The following is a 14,954-nucleotide window of genomic DNA, read 5'->3' as shown; positions in this document are numbered from 1 at the left end:
CCATTCTAATTGCCCTAAAACCATTCTTGTAGAAATGTTCCTCTTTGGAGCTGATTGACCAAATTGATAAATATCCCCCCCATTTGTCTGAAATGAACATATTGAGTAGAAATTTAGTGCCACTGTGATTTTTCACTGCCACCAATGGTGCAGTGGCTCAGGTTAATGAGGCACAGTATTATATTGAATTACATTGGGCTCAATTTTAAAAGTCTGGCAGGAAGAGTGCGGGGGAGGGGTGATTCACAGGTGCCAAGCCCGGAAGGGAAGTAGGCGGGATCGCAACCCTAATGAGGCCAATTAAAGCCTCTTCTGAGTTTGGCGCCCGGCAGCCAGCCTGATTGACAGGCTAGCTGCCGACAGGAGCTACACACCCGAGGGGGGGTGGGGAGGAAGAGAGAGAGAGAGGCCCCATCGGCCATTGGGAGAGAGATTGGGGTGGGAGACAAAGATCAGCTGGGGGTGGGAGACATCGGACATCAGAAGGGAGTGCAGGTGACATCTTTGGAAGGTATGTTTATTTTTTTACAATGTGAAATGTAATTTTATTTCATTTATTTAGTCTATTTTTCACTGATCCAGCCCTTCACGTCTGGTTTCATCAGGCATGAATCGAAAGCCATGGGAAAGCTGCCCAGGTAAGCTCAAAATTGTTTTAACTGCCCAAAAGGCAAAAAATAAACTACCTTAACTACCTCAATGAGGTACATTTGCTGCTTTAAATATTGGCCTGCTTGCTTTAATTGCTGGCGGGACTTCCAGGTCTGGGAATGACACGCGCACACATCTGAGTCAAACGCAGATGTCGGCAGGTTGGAACCAGGATTCGTTCCCGCTTCGGATTTCTCTAATTTTCTTTGCCCCCACCCGCTCCCAACGCACCCGGACTTGGCTTTTAAAATTGAGCCCATTGAGTTACATTGAGTCTACAGCACAGAAACAGGCCATTCGGCCCAACTGGTCTGTGTCGCCATCCACACAAGCCTTCTCCCTTCCTACTTCTTCTAACCTATCAGCATACCCTTCTAATCCTTTCTCCCTCATGTGCTTATCTATCTTCCCCTTAAGTGTATCTATGCTATTTGCCTCAACTACTCCTTGTGGAACATGTTCTTACCACTCTTTGGGTAAAGAAGTTCTCCTGAATTCCCTATTGGATTTATTAGTGACTATCTTATATTGATGACCTCTAGTTTGGACTCCCTCACAATTGGAAACATTTTCTCTACATCTATCCTATCAAACCCCATCATTATCTTAAAGACCTCTATCAGGTCACCCCTCAGCCTTCTCTTTTCTAGAGAAAAGAGCCCCAGCCTGTTTAGTCTTTCCTGTTAAGTATATCCTTTCAGTTCTGGTATCATCATTGTGAATCTTTTTTGCACCTTCTCTAGTGCCTCTATATCCTTTTTGGAAAATGGACACCGGAACTGTGCACAGTACTCCAAGTGTGGTCTAAACAAGGTTCTAAACAAACTTGACATAACTTCTCTGCTTTTCAATTCTATCTCTCAAAAAATGAACCCCAGTGCTTGGTTTGTCTTTTTTAAGGCCTTATTAACCTTTCGTAGCTACTTTTAGTGATTTGTGTATATGTACCTCAAGATCCCTTTGCTCCTCTACCCCATTTAGACTCTTATTATCAAAGCAATATGTGGCCTATTCTTCCTACCAAAATGTACCACCTCACACTTAACTATTTTGAAATTCAATTGCCAATTACCGTCCATTCTGCAAGTTTATTGATGTCCTCTTGCATTTTGACGCATTCCTCCTTTGTGTTAACTATACCCCCAATTCGGTGTCGTCCACAAATTTAGAAATTGTACTTCCGATTCCTGAGTCCAAATCGTTAATGTAAATTGTGAACACCAGTGGTCTCAGCATTGATCCTTGTGGAACACCACTTCCACCCTTAACCCCTACTCTTTGTTTTCTGTTTTGTAGCCAGCTTGCTATTGATTCTGCTACCTATCCTCTGACTCCACATGCTCTGACCTTAGTCATGAGTCTACAATGTGGTACCTTATCAAAGGCCTTTTGAAAATCCAAATGTATTACATCTACTGCATTACCCTTGTCTACTCTTTCTGTTACTTCTTCAAAGAATTCAATAAGGTTGGTCAAGCATGACTTTCCCTTCTGAAATCCACCCGCAGCCTGCATCCTTATTCCCACAGGTATCAAGTACATTGTACCTCTTGGACAGGACCAGTGTCTGCAGGACCTCCCTCTTTATCTCCCCTTGGTTCTCCTTACCCTGCTGACTAACAGTCACACTCTCCCCTTCCTGTACCTGTGCTTTCCTCTGAGGTGTGACTGTATCCTGGAGAAAACTATCCAAAAATTCCTCCCCCTCCCTTATGTGTCGGAGTGTCTCTAACTCGCATTCCAGCTGAAAGACTCTGAGCCGGAGTGTCTCAAGCCAGAGACATTTACTGCAGATGTGGCAATTCGGGATGGTCTCAGTCTCACTATCCACAAACTCCCACATATTACAGTCCTGACATACAGCCTGCACTGTCACTTCTAGTTTTTATTAATTTATTGGTATTAATCTAGTTCAAGATAAAATACAATTACTTGAGAACTAGATTACATTTAGTGGATGGATTTAGCTTGATTACAGATTAACTTGTAGCTAATTAGCGTTGTTCCTTGTTTATTAATTTCTTTATTTTATTATTTCCTTAACTCCTATTTATTATTTATATATACCAGATTTTAATGTAATGAAATTTGGAACCCTTTAATGTTAGTATCCTCTATTTAGTTAATGTTAATTAATTAAACACTTAGCTTAATTATATAATAGATTAAACATTTCACTTAATTATATAATAAATTAAACACTTAGCTGTAATTCCAAGGGCTCCACATTCCTTCTTCCGCTGTGACATCACTTTTTCAAATTCAGAATTTTTTTCCAGCTTTTGCCCTGCATTTGTTTTAAAGTCCACCTCTCAGCCGCTTCCCCCTCACATTATAATCCTCCTCTCAGCCGCTTCCCCCTCACATTATAATCCTCCTCTCAGCCGCTTCCCCCTCACATTATAATCCTCCTCTCAGCCGCTTCCCCCTCATATTATAATCCTCCTCTCAGCCGCTTCCCCCTCACATTATAATCCTCCTCTCAGCCGCTTCCCCCGCACATTATAGTGCTCCTCTCAGCCGCTTCCCCCGCACATTATAGTGCTCCTCTCAGCCGCTTCCCCCTCACATTATAGTGCTCCTCTCAGCCGCTTCCCCCGCACATTATAATCCTCCTCTCAGCCGCTTCCCCCTCACATTATAGTGCTCCTCTCAGCCACTTCCCCCGCACATTATAGTGCTCCTCTCAGCCGCTTCCCCCTCACATTATAGTGCTCCTCTCAGCCGCTTCCCCCGCACATTATAATCCTCCTCTCAGCCGCTTCCCCCTCACATTATAATCCTCCTCTCAGCCGCTTCCCCCTCACATTATAATCCTCCTCTCAGCCGCTTCCCCCTCACATTATAGTGCTCCTCTCAGCCGCTTCCCCCGCACATTATAATCCTCCTCTCAGCCACTTCCCCCTCACATTATAATCCTCCTCTCAGCCACTTCCCCCGCACATTATAGTGCTCCTCTCAGCCGCTTCCCCCGCACATTATAATCCTCCTCTCAGCCACTTCCCCCTCACATTATAATCCTCCTCTCAGCCACTTCCCCCGCACATTATAGTGCTCCTCTCAGCCGCTTCCCCCGCACATTATAATCCTCCTCTCAGCCGCTTCCCCCTCACATTATAGTGCTCCTCTCAGCCGCTTCCCCCTCACATTATAGTGCTCCTCTCAGCCGCTTCCCCCTCACATTATAGTGCTCCTCTCAGCCGCTTCCCCCTCACATTATAATCCTCCTCTCAGCCGCTTCCCCCTCACATTATAGTGCTCCTCTCAGCCGTTTCCCCCGCACGTTATAATGCTCCTCTCAACCGTTTTCCCCGTGCGATATAATGCTCCTCTCAGCAGCTTCTCCTGCGCTTTATAGTGCTCCTCTCAGCCGTTTCCCCCGCACGTTATAATGCTCCTCTCAACCGTTTTCCCCGTGCGATATAATGCTCCTCTCAGCAGCTTCTCCTGCGCTTTATAGTGCTCCTCTCGGCCGTTTTCCCCGCACTTTATAGTGCTCCTCTCAGCCACTTCTCCTGCGCTTTATAATGCACCTCTCGGCCGTTTTCCCCGCACTTTATAGTGCTCCTTTCAGCCACTTCTCCTGCACTTTATAGTGCTCCTCTCAGCTGCTTCCCCCACGCGTTATAATGCTCCTCTCAGCCACTTCCCCCACGTGCTATAATGCTTCTCTCAGCCACTTCCCTCGTACGTTATAATGCTCCTCTCAGCCACTTCTGCACTTTATAATGCACCTCTCGGCCGTTTTACCCGCACTTTATAATGCACCTCTCAGCTGTTTTACCCGCGCTTTATAATGCTCCTCTCGGCCGCTTCCCCCACGTTTTATAGTGTTCCTCTCAGCCGCTTCTCCCGCTTCTCCCAAGCTTTCTGTGCTCCTCTCAACTGCTTCTCTCCTGCTTAATGACACAAGAATAGTTAAAGAGTAGACTAATGGCATTCTAAGGGCTTGTTTCAGGTGCCTTGACCAATCTAGGGTTAGGGCGGTGGGGTTGCTCTCCACCTGTAGTCCCACCATGGTCTTTAGGCTCATTGTGGTCTGCTGTATAGTCCACAGTTTTCCCATCAGAAAAGGACTGAATCAAAAACGCCTATAGGAAGACGGGGAAGATGACCCTGGGCATCAGGGTCAGCAACTTGACAAGGTCCTATTGAAGGAAGACAACAATCAGGATGACAAAGCTTTGCCAACTACCAGCCAAATATGGGACCAACTCATAAGAGACAACTCAGCTAAAATGGATCCCTACCTACTGAATCCTCACTTATATCATCAGGGTCACATATTACCGCTACCTCCTCTCAAGAAAGTAATCATGTGAGGCTCTCCTACAAACCCTACATATACCAAACTTACAGATAAATACAACCATGCCATCTCAGTTGTAACAAATTATTCTGCAATATCCTAGGCGGCGATAGGTGTTTAATCCACTAATCCATGTGAATTGTGCTATTTCTTTCTTTCACTGTGCCCTCTGCTGGTGCCTACATGTAGATACCCTTCAAGCCAAACCTTCAACTTCTCCTCAGTGCTACCTCAGTGGCATGAGGTTCAGAAGTTGATGACAGGAGTCTTGGGGTTCTGAAGTGGTCCTCTCTTGCAGCAGCCTTGAATCTAAGGGCACAGTCAGGAGGGCTAGCTGAAAGATATCCGTAAGTACTGCACTTTGGAATATGTGGAATATACTGGAATATGTGGAATATATTTGGAATATACTGCACTTTTGTACTCTAGGCCCTCATATCCTTTTTAATTTGATTTTGAGATGTGGGCAATGGTGCAAGGCCTCATTTAATGCCCATTCTTCGTCGGCCTAAGGAGATGGTGGTCTCTGTAGAACATGGCTTGACCCGTGTCAGGTAATTGATAAAACCAGTCAGTTGGAATGCAATTTCCATTAATGTAATTTTTAAATTAAATAGCGGCGACCTACAAATTGCTCTCATCAGTTTCATATCCAGTATCGAGGTAATTACCACAGGTATAAATTTGTGTTATTGAAGACGATTTAAAAACTAATTGGATGAGTATTTGAAAAGGAGAAATATAAAAGGATAATGGGAAAGGGCAGGCAAATGGAATTAGAGTAAATAGTTCCAGCTGAAGAGCTACCACAAGCAAAATGGACTGAATGGCCTTGTTTTGTGCTGTGAATTCTATGGCTTTGAAATTCCTCGGTCCCCAAAGTGGTGATATAAACGCAGCAGGGAGGGACTTATGACCTCTGAAATAAGAGGAGGTTGACCCCAATTTTAATCCCAGGATCAGTTCATTTAAATAATGCTAGGGCAAGAGTCCCACCAGCAGGGGGCTATCTACATTGGGGGGCCGAAAATTAGGGATGGATGCAGAGCAAGTGTACAATTTCCGTATTTAACAGGCTCTGTGCAATTAAAGGGCTGAACAGGTTTTTGGAAGAGGGATTCAAATGGCTCGTGCAACTGAAGGGAAAAGACAAGGCTCTCTTCCCTGAGATTGTTGTGGAAGTGCTTCTGTCCCAAATTAGGGAAAAGAGGGATGCAATAGTTGGAGTACCAGGGATAAAGCCACCACATGTAGCAGCACGGGCCAGTTGTTTGTGGCTGTGAGTAGAGTCATAGAGTCATAGAGTTATACAGCACGGATAGAGGCCCTTCGGCCCATCGTGTCCGCGCCGGCCATCAGCCCTGTCTACTCTAATCCCATATTCCAGCATTTGGTCCGTAGCCTTGTATGCTATGGCATTTCAAGTGCTCATCCAAATGCTTCTTGAATGTTGTAGGAGATCCATAACCCCTTGCAGTGTTGTAAGAAGTTTAATGGCTTCACTAGGTGAGCAAAGGTAAGAGTGTTTTCAGATTAATAACAGGGCAGATAGCTAAATTACAGAGAAGCAAATGGAAATTCCCTAATGGTCAAACAATGACCTTTGGGATACCACATGACACCGTGTTTTTGTCCCAGAAGTAAAGTCACTTGGCAGCACCAAGTCAAGTGTTTCACATCCTCTGATGCATGCTAGCACACTGAAATTTCACATCCTAAATCCTTGCTCCCTCGCCTCTACCATTTCTACTATCCATTTGACAAACCCAGACTGACTGCGACTGCAGAATCTGGAGCTTGCAACAGCCAATTAACACTATGCATGATAATCTCAGGGGTCCTGCCATGAAGGGAAGGATGCAAGCAGAGCATCAGACAAATATGGAGGTTCTTCATGGCCTTTCCCAAGATAGGAACATATAAACATAGGAATTGCTAGAAGAAAAAAGACCAAGGCCCATCTAGTTCGGCTTCTACCACTCTTGTATTCGCATGATACAACAATAATGGATTGTTAACTAATCATGGCACTCAATCTCTATCTGTGCTGCTCGTACTGCCACTTATCTATTTGGTGGTGTTCTTAGAGGTCAGATTTGGGGCAATAATTGGGAGAAATTGTGCAGAGACCTTGGCCGTACTCACCTGCCATTATTTACATGTGGTGGGCGGGTGGTATTGAAGACTGATGGGTTTTACTGAGAATAATTTAGGTGCAACTTTTTTAGGGTGGTATTGTGGTGGTAGACTATACTGCACCTTTTTAACTCTTTTTAGCATCTCCAACACCACCCAAAACAGGCAGTAAAAAGAAGGAAAATCCAATCCTATGTATCACTTTACAGAAGGAATGATAAGACTGTCAAAAAACAAAGATGAGGCAACAAAAAATAATTAATTGAATTAATTATATTCATTTAAAAATGCCAATTATATGCTGCATATATTGCATAAGTAAAATACACATCAGTCCATGTGAGTTATGCATCTGGCGCCTCTCTGTAATTTATTTTATGTGAGATTGGGAAACAAGTTGAAAACCCCATTTGTTTGTTTCGTGTCTAAAAACACATAGGGCGCTAAATTGGGCCGTGTAGCGCCCGTTGTTTCACGGCCTCTCCGACATCCAAGATGGTGTCTTGGATGCGCACGCACGTTTCCAGTGCGACGGGCGCCAGATGCCAGATGCATTCCAGCGCTGGCACAAATAACAAACGCTGGAATCAAGTGAAGTAGGGCGAAAATGGCTTCAATCAGTGTGCAACGCTGATTTAAAGTGATAGACACCATTTTGGGACTTAACGCTCAACTCAACGCACAGTCTTAACCCCGACCATCTGAACGTGTCTTAGAGTGCCTGGAGGACCCCCGGCGGCGCTATTTAAAGGGAACATGCAGGATTTACAGGTTAATGGCTGGATTATTGCCTATGGCTGCCGAGACATTTGTAACTGTTTTTGGAGGTCTCCTACACTTGAATACCAGGACGCGGTGATATAGTCTAACATTTAGAGCTAGGACGTGCAGGATTGAAGTTAGGAAATGATTCTACACGGAAAGGGTGGTAGATGTTTGGAACGCTCTTCTGCAGATGGCAGTTGATGCTAGCTTACTTGTGAATGTTAAATCTGAGATTGATAGATTTCTGTGAACCAAGGGTATTAAGGGATATGGGGCTAAGACGGGTATATGGAGTTAGGTCACAGGTCCACCATGATCTCATTGAAAGGTGGAACAGGCTCGAGGGGCTAAATGCCACTGCACTTGCTGCCTCTTGATATGCGCCACCTTCTCCTGCAAGAAAACGGGGTGTGTGCCTGGGTGAAGTGCCTGTCATGGTTAAATAGCTGCCAGTGTGTGTGGCCTGTGAGTTGTGGGTGGGCGGCTTGAAACAGTGGTAATGTGTAAGGGCGAGAGGAAGCATCTGGTTGGAAGAGTTGAGTACTGATGGAAAGAGTTTATTGGTATGTGGGTGATGGGGGCTGTAGTGCGTGGTACAGTTGGTAGGAGACACCACTTGACAGTTGACCTCACTCACCTTGACCACTCGTGTCAAAGCATTGAACTTCTCCCTGCACTGTATCCATGTTAATGATGCTGTGCGCCTGGCATTGACTTTGTCCCCTGATGCCTCCCACTGCCTTTTGTGTATATGTCAGGAGGGCCTCTTGCCCCCCCAGCGGATATAGGATGTCCCTCCTTCTGTCCACCTCTTGCACCCAAGGTCTCTAGTGCATCAGCAGAGAGCCTTGGTGCATGCACTCTCGCAGGCCTGGTACCAACTCAGATCGGTAGGTTGGTGAGGTTTGGCGTGCAGATCGGAGGATGTGGGATTTAGTAGTGCGCAACCTTTATTCAATGTTTTAACGTAACTCATCAGTGTGTAAACATAGGGATGGGATCTGCATCTGTGTTTTACATGTGCGATATCTGATCTCCGTTCAGACTCCATGCAGACCGTAGACTGTTATTTTCAGCAAATAACAGGTACAAGCTACCTTTGAGAGATTGCTAAGAAACATCCTCCCTTTAAGAGATGGAGCTCCCCTGGTGGTGGAAAGTGTGAATTGCATTGATTCCACTTGCAAGGCCTGGAAAGGAACACGATTGCAGGTAAGTCAAACTTGCGTCTTGCCTGCCCAGAGTCCGTCGGGCGCGGGGTGTTAGCGGATCTTGCTCAGAACAGACCCTTATCCAATTTTTACCCCACAATACCTTAAAAAGGAGGAGCAACTGATGAAAGACGTAATTTATCAAACCCTGGGCAATAATTAGTGTGACTGCCATGTATAGGCGTTCTTAATTATTCTTAATCTGCTGGGTTGATCCCTTCCTCCTTCGCATTAGCCAAAATCACAAACACGAAGAACCTGTTACCGTATCACATTAACAAATCATTAATTTTACACCAGTCACTGAATCAATGCAGTGGAATTCATGGTGTACAATGACCTCTAGCAGTCTACGGTTGTTCTTTTTATGTGGGTTTATTGGTGAAGGAGTAAACGGAACACATTTCTGTTCTGCATCTAGTGAAAGAAAGCATCAAGTGCTTCTTAGGTTACATTTGACTTCGGTCAGAGGCAATGAAAGCTCCCTCTAAATTGCCTCAACAATGCACCTTAATCAATATTTGAAGAATACCATTTACTGCACCACTTTGTCATGCCCATACATCAAGCTCTGGACCCAGAATAAGACAATCGAATTAGTACAAATTAGTTCTGATTTTGTGCTGCAAACTACTTTGAAACTGCAGAAGATAATATTTCTGGAAAACTGAAGAATCGTTATCAAGAGGAAATTTCTATCCTATCTGTTTGGTTTGAATATTTTAATCTCACACAGGAAACTTTCAACGTCTTTCTGAGGCTGCTCTAGTTACTTAAAATCTGTGTAGATGGTAGAAGGCACAATTATGTGTCGCGTTCAGTTTGGCCTATTTTACCTCAATAGGCATCTGCAAGAAAAACGCCTTCCTTCTACATCTATGGGATATTTCAATTTGCTACACCAGCCATCCTGTGGTCTCTGAGCGAGACTACCAATTAAACTACATAATTATGGACAATTTAATGCTATGGACATGCACATGTGCAATAGAGTCGAAAAGCCTCCAAACTATTTTGCTTAGGAGATTTACAGCTAGTGGAAAGAGAGAAAAGAGACTTTTATCAGTCAGGTAATCATAATACTAGTGAATATCTCCCATGGCATTGTTCTCAAATAAAATTTTTTAAAAGATACATTTGAGCACATTAAATAAGTCAGTGTTGTATGGAACACATATATCGCTGATACAGTCAGGACTCAGCTGAAAATTTGTTGTCCTGCCTCTAGGCACTGTTTTTAAATAAACTTTGATACGCCATTTATTGATTTCATCGGTGACACCTAGAAATAAATGTTCATCTTCAGTACTCCCAGTAGGGAGCTTCACGCACCATGGGCATATACTGAGGATTTGGTCCCACCCCTCCCCCAGATTTCTGTCGATTAATTTTAATGCTCAGAAAATTGTGGTGCCACGCACTCAAAATTCCCAATATGTGCCACTCGCCACCATGAAGTTCTGTCACGGGAGCGCTGGAGACGAAAGTTTACCCAGAAATGGGAAATTACCCATTTATTCTGTGCCTCTTATGTCTGATGAGCCAAAAAATAAAAGAGCAAAATAGCCACAGAGTTTAGTCAAATGAAATTTAGTGTTGTGTGAGCAGGCTGCAAATCATACTGCAGGGAAAACAGTTTGACTTTAGTAATCTGTGATAAGTTAGTACCTTTAAAGGTAGAAATTACAGTTGGTGACACTAGCAGATGAATGCTTAACTGCATGAAGGAACACTTCCAAGTGAAGACTACCGGTGTAAAGGGCATCATGCTACCTCATGGACATCGATGGTAAGTAATTCAAATAGTGATGCCGATCTACAAAAAGCGACAAAAAGGTAACCCAGGGGGTTAGAGGTAAGTCAGCCTGACATCCATTGTAGGGAATGTACTGGAGAGTGTCCTGAAGGAATGAATGATGAGCTACCTAGAGAAATATGGAACTGCAGGAGGAAGCCAGCAATGCTTTACAAAATGGAGATTTTTGAGGAGATAGTAAACCTTGTGTACAGGAGGAACTCAGTGGATGTTGTTTATTTATATTTCAGCAAAGTAGCACGACATAGGCGATTGGTCCACAAGTTTGGAAGGCACAGCATAGATGGAATGCTTCTGAAATGGATCAAAAATTAGCTGAAGCAGACGAAGCAAAGGTTGGTTGCACATGTAGCTGGATCAACATGGAAGAAGGTAAGGTGCCTCAGGGATCAGTGCTGGGCTGTCACTGTTTACAATGGGCATAAATGAAATGGGGACAGAAACACAATTTTCCAGGTTTGGGGTGATATCAAACTGGGAGGGATTACAAACAACGGGGAACAGGCTGTTCAAATGCAGAAAGAGCTGGATAGATTGAGCAGCTGGGCTGATCACAGTCAGATATCATTTAATGGGGACAAATGCAAAATCACATGATGGAGGGCAGCTCATAAACACGGGCACAAAGAGCTAAATGGTATTATTCGACAGGCACAACATAGGATAAAGACTTAAAAGCACTGGTAGATAATAAAGAGAACAGCAGCAATAAATAGAGCAATTAGAATCTTGGACTGTGTAGCCAGAGGAAGACAGCACAATTCTCAGGAAGTGATTCTAAGTTTGGACAGAGTACTGGTTCGGCCCCACCTGAAGAACTGTATAAAATACTGGTCACTGTATGATAAGAAAGATATCCATGCATTGGAGAGGATGCTGTGAAGGGCAACTAAATTCATAGCTGGGATTAGGCTCTTGAGTTATGAGAAGAGGCTGCAAAGGCTGGAAATGTTTACACTGCAGAAGAGAAGATGCATAATGTTAAAGGATACAGGCAAAAGAAATATCAATAAGGGAAATTTTCCTCTTTAGTGCTTGACGTGGGCAGAACGCACACAGGAAATTTGGGAGTGAATGGAGCGGCAAAGCGGGCGGGTGTGGGGAGGGATGCGATTGCGAGTACTGTGGAATAGCCTGGCTCTACAGGAACGTTTTTATTAATTTAAATTTCTAAATTGAATTAGGAGGATAGTAACAGACTTCAGAAGAAGATAGACAGATTGGCAAATGGGCAGACACATGGCAGATGAAATTGAATGCAGAGAAGTGTGAAGTGATGTATTTTGGAGGGAAGAACGAGGAGATGCAATATAAACAAAATGGTACAATTTTAAAGGGGGTGCAGGAACAGGGAGACCTGAGGATTAGATGAAGTATGGAAGGAGGAGACTCATGTGGAGCATAAACACCGGCATGGACCTGTTGGGTTGAATGACCTGTTTCTGTGCTGTACATTCTATGTAATTCTATGTAATACACAAATCTTTGAAGGTGGCAGGAAAAGTTGACATCGGTGTTAAAAAAAGCATTTGGGATCCTTGGCTTTGTAAACAGAGGCATAGAGTACAAAAGCAAGGAAGTTATGCTAAACATTAATTAAACACCAGTTAAGCCTCAGCTGGAGTATTGGGGCAGAAATCACTCAGAAAATAATGATGAGCTCAACAGTGCTCTCCGTTGTTAGTGGCGAAATCGTGGAACAAGTTCCGGCGTTCGCACATGCTCAGTGAAATGCGGAAATCTGGCACTTGCTCCTATTGGTTCGCTGGTGATATGACAGCTTCGAATTAAAGGGACATCGCACGCTGCAATCAGTGAAATCATTGAACCAGGGCCAACTTGCTCATCTGCCCAGCTGGAAAGTAACTAATATCGCCACAAAACAGGTACGCTGAAAATTACCAGGTCTAAACTAAGTTTTAACAGCGTGCTAAGTCTTAATGACTGCCAAACTAAAAATTAATTTTTAAAAATGTGAAGTCTCATTACTCTTTATTTTAATGGTTTTTGGTCATTAAAAAAAAAATTAATTAAAAAGTAAAACATTTTTTTCACTTTTCCCTTGTGTCTCTTTTATTTAATTCGATTATTTCTTACCCTCTTTTATTCGCTGTCTATAATTGTTTTTACAATGATTTTAATGTTGTACCTTTAACTTCCTGGATATAACTTTCCAGCTTGCTGAAACTGTCGCAGCGTGTCAAAAATGCTGCAATCTGATTGGTCGAGGGGAGAGATCGCTCCTCTCGCTTCTCCCAGGGGTCCTAGCTTCGCTGGACTCTTCTCCGCTTCCTTTTTGAGGAAATGCACCCAGCGAAGACTGCGGTAAGTTAGTGGTTGTATAAATGGAGTGGCGAGCACTTTAAGAAGAATGTCAAGGCCTAGGAGAGGATGCAGAAATTTACTAGAATGATACCAGGGATGAAGGACTTCAGTTATGTGGAGAGGCTGGAGAAACTGGAATTGTTCTCTTTAGAGCAAAGAAGGTTGAGGGGTGATTTAATAGAGGTGTTCAAAATTATGAAGGATTTTGATAGAGTAACAGTTTCCTTTCAGTAGCAGTTAGTGCTTAGGCTGCAGCGGCCGCTGAAGTATCCTGAGCTCTTGCTTCGCTCTGCAATGTCCAATTTGGTAGAGGGGGTTTAAAACAGGCGTTAAGCCCCTCATTTACAAATGCAAGGAGCCTAACACCTGTTTTAGGTGGCCGTCAGGGATGCTGGTGGGAACAGTGCTTGTGGGAGGTTCTAAAATACCCCCTCAGAGTTCTCCCACTCTCCTTTTATAGTTTAAAACTGATGCAAAAGATTTATTCAATGCTTCATCTTAAGTATTATGCAGTCATTTCAATAGCATATTTAAGTGTTATCATAATGAAAAGTCACTTTTCCAAACAGTGTCAATGTCTTTGCTGAAGCAGCAAAAATGACAATTGTCATAAGTCAACTAATTTTATTATCTATTGATTTTCCCTCTCGTTCTCTTTCCTTCATATGTGTGCAAGTGAAAGAGATCCCTTTCGGAGTCAGCAGAACGATTTCCCAGAACAGACTAAATAACATTTCAAACTAATTATGTTTCAGGTTGATATCTGATGCCATTTTTGTGTAAACGCAAAAGCAATTAAGAAGATGTGCTGTTCTATCCCCAATCAGATTTACTCAACTGCAGCATTCCTTATTATGTATCATTATAAATTAGAACTTACAGAAAAAAAACAAAATGCTCAGCTAGATCTTTTATTGCACTGGTTTATTAATCATGACGCACAACCAGGAAAGTAGTACAAAGGAATCTGGTACAACTGTGTACAGGGTAGTGTTACTTAAGCACTCTTGTCTAATAAATTTCTGCAGCAAGCAAAGTAATACATCTCCAAATCCCTTTTGTGAGTTCAGTGTTTAATTCTCTATTATTCTAAAACAAAGCAAATGTTGCCCTGAGTTCAGTCATGAAGTCTTACATGAATTGTTAATCTTATCTCAACCTTCCAGCAATGTGTTACCAACATAATGAAATATTGCACAACGTGTGGTAAAGCAGGATAATGAAGTTCATTAAGCTAATAGAAGGATAAATTAGATTTGTCACAAGAATCTGCGGGAATGTTGGGAGATTTGCAGGAAGGCTGTCTTACTTGTGATTTTATAAGATGCACAAATTGGATGTTCATTTACTTTCTCAATAATCGCCCAAATGCTGTAGTCTCATACACTTAGCCATTTCCGCACAATCATGATCTGAAGTCATCATCTTACAAAATCTATTAATTGGCTAGTTTTAAAGCACCTTCCAAAGTAGTTTTTAATGTGTGACCTAGTTTGAGTCAGCACAGGCCAAAGTATGTTATACAGCTTTATATTTAATCTGCTAAAACTAGAGTTCGATGAAAGTAATATAAAGGATAAGACAAAATAAGGGCATTACAAATGGACGCTTCACTAGACATTTATTTATCAGAAGCTTTAGCAAAGTAAAACAAAGGAGATGGCTCAGGACAGGAATGACTGCAGATTATTCTTGAATGCCCAGCTCCTTTATCTGTCATCGTATGGGAGGAAATAAAAGA

At 43.0% G+C, this 14,954-nt stretch overlaps 1 long non-coding RNA gene across 1 annotated transcript; it reads left to right on the top strand.

Moving 5' to 3' along the window:
* Nucleotides 1–9,035: 9,035 nt before the first annotated feature.
* Nucleotides 9,036–12,830, top strand: LOC137320490 (uncharacterized). Its single transcript, XR_010962552.1, has 3 exons — nucleotides 9,036–9,073; nucleotides 11,119–11,260; nucleotides 12,573–12,830. It is a non-coding gene; the product is annotated as an uncharacterized lncRNA (long non-coding RNA).
* The last annotated feature ends 2,124 nt before the right edge of the window (nucleotides 12,831–14,954 follow it).

Source organism: Heptranchias perlo, chromosome 4, assembly GCF_035084215.1.
Source record: "Heptranchias perlo isolate sHepPer1 chromosome 4, sHepPer1.hap1, whole genome shotgun sequence".
NCBI classification, from domain to species: Eukaryota; Metazoa; Chordata; class Chondrichthyes; order Hexanchiformes; family Hexanchidae; genus Heptranchias; species Heptranchias perlo.
Note: the sequence above shows the minus strand (reverse complement) of the source record. Positions and strands in the feature narration are given on the sequence as shown.